The sequence below is a fragment of the Nothoprocta perdicaria genome, unplaced genomic scaffold (assembly GCF_003342845.1).
Source record: "Nothoprocta perdicaria isolate Ctin4 unplaced genomic scaffold, notPer1 scaffold_144, whole genome shotgun sequence".
In the NCBI taxonomy this organism is placed as follows: domain Eukaryota; kingdom Metazoa; phylum Chordata; class Aves; order Tinamiformes; family Tinamidae; genus Nothoprocta; species Nothoprocta perdicaria.
Window position 1 is genome coordinate 894,945 of NW_020454583.1, and position 4,643 is coordinate 899,587.

General features: G+C 48.2%; 1 long non-coding RNA gene across 1 annotated transcript; it reads left to right on the plus strand.

The window, feature by feature from the left end:
• Positions 1 to 524: 524 nt before the first annotated feature.
• On the plus strand, positions 525 to 3,625 carry LOC112943338. The gene is made up of 3 exons (XR_003248554.1): positions 525 to 1,469; positions 1,944 to 2,045; positions 2,850 to 3,625. It is a non-coding gene; the product is annotated as an uncharacterized LOC112943338 (long non-coding RNA).
• The last annotated feature ends 1,018 nt before the right edge of the window (positions 3,626 to 4,643 follow it).

Genomic DNA, 4,643 nt, shown 5'->3' on the forward strand with positions numbered 1-4,643 from the left:
GTGTCTCTCAAGATTATTAYGTTTTGCTATGAAGGTGGATTAATGTCCTTTTCACAGATTTCTTTACAGAATCACAGAATATTCAAGGTTGGAAGGGACCTCTAGAGATCATCTAGTCCAACCTTCCCACTCAAGCAGGCACACCTAGAGCACGTGGCACARGGTGGCATCCTGGGTACCTATCTCTTTCTTAGCGGGTGCTAACACAGCCCTCTGGCGGGTGATTGCCATCGTGGGTGCGCCAGGGAGGTGGTCGCTGCCCGCCCTAACTGCGCTAACTACCGCACCACGCTCTGTTTGCCCTCTCTGTTCACCGCGCTCCCTGGGGGTGGCTCTTTTAGGCGGGGGCTCAGGCCGCCTTACCCTGCAGATTCCATCCCCGCTGCACCTGGGCCGCCTGAGGCTAGGGGTGCCTCACTCCCCTCGCTCGGGTGCGTGCGCTGCACTRCGTGGCTTGGCACCRCYGGTTTAGCTCCTCTCGGGTAGGTCTCACGGCGCGAGCCTCCACTCCAAAGCCATCACCTACGAGGATGAGCTAGAAAAGTGGAATGAGCTGAAAAGTTGGTGTTACAGCTTTTTAATCCACCGCCTTACCCTGCCGASTCCACCCCCRCTGCGCCTACGCCACCTGGGACTGGGGGTGCCTCGCTCGCCCTGCTCGAGTGTGTCCACCTGAGCACGCTTTAAATGTCATCAAATCTGTCTTGAAGAGCTCATTGTTGTTATCCCTAAGGTGGGGTTCTGTATATCTCCTACCCTAACTGTTTGACCTCTTCAGCTACTACACAAGATGTTATGCCTTGCAGTCACATCCTGGGCTGCAAAGTARTATCCAATTACACGGGAACAAGTTTCTTACTCAGCAGGGCAATGTCTTCATCCCTTTGGTGTACCTTCTCTCAACCCTCATAGCAAATATTCCCAGATGGGATAGCTATTGACATAAAATTAATAACTGTAATCTAACTCTAAGTGGGGAATGCTTTCATAGTGTACTAGCCAATTTTTAGTACATTTATCGTTTCCAAAGTTCTTAATTATGCAGCCCTGGGTTTTAAGATTGGCCCAATTTTTCAGTTATCTTTCTCTTACATGGAACTGGCTAGAAGGTCCTGGCAGTTGTCATCTCCCATTTGGAGGAGGTCTCTCCACCCACCAGAGCCATTGAGATTGCTGGAAGTTCCTGCGTAACTGATGGTACTTGTCTGATCACCCTCTGGCAGGGATCCACACYTTCAGCAACTCCTCCTGGATCCTCTTGTGGAGCACAACGTTCCTGGTGACCTCATCCTCAGAGTGGATGATCTGTTAAAGCCTATGAGCCTGCATACTCAGAATTTGACTCGCCAAGCAGGTGATACCCAGTCTACCATCACTRGAGATGGCATACAGGATGGCATCACAGTGCTCAATATTAAATGCAACCAACGTTTTACCACTAATCTTTYGGCAAGATCCAAGGAGTGGAGGTATGTAACACTAACACCCATATGATCAGCAATCTTGGCAGGGTGGGGAAGAGTGGGGGGGGGCTTTTAATGGGACTTGCCTTCTGGGTGAAGAATATCAGGGAAGCTTCTCTTGTAGTTCTGGTTTAGAGAGACTCACCCATGGGTCTTCTCCCAGGCCTAAATATTTCTCAGAACTACCTGGATCTATCATGTTCAATTTCCCCCGGGTAGTCTTCCACAGTTCACAACTGCTGATGGTACACAAGTCCTTTGTAGGCCTRATCTGAAACCAATGACACTTAAGAGCTTGCACCCTCTATCTGATAAGTCAACAAAGTTCTTCCACCAAACCAATACTTCTTGTCATGCCATCCCAGGAATCACTTGACAGAACAAAATTGTCTGAAAGGCTGGAGATGTTATTAGCTGGTCATCTTATCTAAAACCTGCTTATCTAAAACCTGCTTTCAATCTCTCTAAACTGCACAATAGATGATCTAATGCAAGATTGAACAGGATTGGAAACATTGGATCACCTTGTTTCACCCCACTGAGGGTCTTTGTATTCTAGGAGAACATCCCACCTACCTCAAGGTAGGTTCCACAGTGCTTATATAGATTTTGTATTATGTCAATAATATGGCCATCTACACCCTTTTGATAGAGAATCTGGGATATATGGCAATGTGTACTGAGTCAAAGGCTTTTTGTGAAATCAATGAAGACAGCTCCCAGAGTCCTTTGATGTTTCTTTGTATGTTTCATTAACACCTGGAAGAGCTTTAGATTTTCCAAAAAGCCAGAGGTCACAATCAATCCCACCTGTCATTCACCCAATGTTAATTTGGCATGCACCTCGCAGCCTTGCTGTTAAAATCCTGGAGGACAAGCTCAGTATAACTGACCCAATGGTAAGGGGCTACCAATTGTCAATGTCCTCCAGCTTTCATGGGTCGATCAACTTAAGTATTAATATAGTTTGGTATCCTTTCACTTCACTGGAGGTCCTTCTGGTCACCAGCCACACATTGAACAGTTCAGCCAATTGGATGTCCTGAGGGTCTACTCTAGAAATATCCSTCAAGGTCAGGCTGTTGGGCCCTGGGGCAGAGCATTCTGGACTTCTGTGAGGAAGATCATTGACTTGAATGCAGTGGTGTTGGTGGTTCCACAGCTTTGAAAAGCACCCAGACTAGAAAAGGGGGCACCTCATTCACATTTCCTTTTAAAGGAATCATATAACTCCTTAAGCAGAATGGGGCACCTTAGTGCTTCAGTTTWATCCAATATGATACCAGCTAGCTTTCTACCATCTAATTCAAAAAAGCCTCTGGTACCAGGGRTATTGACTGCCTTTGAGCACCCAGTGCTTCATCCGTCTCCTCTCCTCTCTTGCAGGTGCAGGCTTGGTTGGATGTTTTTAGTGGTACGTTATTCTGATTGGAACAAGCTTCTCAGCCACCTGGGATGTCAGCTCCTCCACCATACTGATGAGGATCTTGGGAGTGTGTCTTCCAAGCCTTCCAGGATCCTCTGGAASAATACCCGAGTGATCAGAGTTCCTGATCTGTTGTCCAATTCTCCTCCTATATTCCAGCTTCACTCCTTTCACTCTTTCCAACTCAGTGTTCCCTTCCCGCACTGAAGATGCCTTTGTTGTCAGCGACTGTGTCTTCTCGTATCACAGATCTGTTTTGCCATTTTCACAGGCAAATGCTCTGATTGGCCTGATTGGCTCATTAGTAGAATGCATGTTCTTAAACTTCTGTTCAAGTTCAATAACTGCGGTTTCCTCCTCAGTCCAGCACCCCTTATGCATACTTTAAAAACTTTGTCCCTTTGAGTGAGATTCCTCAGTCCATTCCAGGTTCCTTGTAACTGTGTACATAAGTCTCTTGTGCTGAGAGAGGCTGCTCTTGGTCTTAAAGTCAGGACTGTACTCCACATGCTGCCATCTTTGTGCTTCTGAGGGGACTTTTTTCCAATTCAACTGTGAACCTCTGGCACCTAGGAAAATGACAAGTGATACTATGATGCTTCTCATTAGTTCTTCCACAAYGGGACCGTTGATAAAAGAGGCATCAACGACTGTGAGTCCTCATTAGACATTCTGTTATGACCAGCAACTTACCTTCTCTGGTACCACAGCAAGGATGTGTTGAGTAACCTTGGGTCAGCTTGACAACTGGTGTCGATACATCAGCTGACTGGCCCAAAGTACCTAGAATCGGACATTAGATGAAGGGATTGCAAGTCTGGAGGGAGATCACAGAATCACAGAATATTCAAGGTTGGAAGGGACCTCTAGAGATCATCTAGTCTAACCTTCCTGCTCAAGCAGGCACACCTACAGCATGTGGCACAGAGTGGCATCCGGGTGGGTTTTGAAGATCTCCAGAGAAGGAGACTCCACAACCTCCCTGGGCAGCCTGTTCCACTGCTCTGTCACCCTCACAGTGAAGAAGTTGCTCCTCACCTGGAGATGGAACTTCCTGTGCTCCAGTTTATGGCCATTACCCCTCGTCCTGTCGCTGTCCACCAATGAAAACAGCCTATCCCCTTCCTCCCTGCATTCTCCCTTCCTGAACTTATACATATTAGTCATATCCCCTCTCAGCCTTCTCTTCTCCAGAGAAAACAGGCCCAGCTCACTCAGCCTCTCCTCGTACGAGAGATATTCCAGTCCCTTAATCATCTTAGAGCTTCTCGAGAGGGTCCAGCGAAGAGCAACTATGTCCCTCTTATACTGGGGAGCCCAGAATTGCACACAGTACTCCARGTGCAGCCCCACCAGAGCTGAGTAGAGGGGCAGAATCACCTCCCTTGACCTGCTGGTAACACTCCTCCTGATGCAGGCCAGGATCCCATTGGCCTTCTTGGCCACGAGGGCACACTGCTCACTCATGGTTAACTTGGTGTCAACCAGGACTCCCAGGTCCCTCTCTGTGGAGGTGCTTTCCAGCAGGTCAATCCCTAATCTGTACTGGTGCCTGGGGTTATTCCTTGCCAGGTGCAGGACCCTGCACTTGTCCTTATTGAACCTCATGAGGTTCCTCTCTGCCCAACTCACCAGCCTGTCCAGGTCCCTCTGGATGACAGCACAGCCCTCCGGAGTGTCGGCCACTCCACCCAGCTTGGTGTCATCTGCAAACTTGCTCAGGGTGCACTCTGTGCCCTCGTCCAGGTCATTGA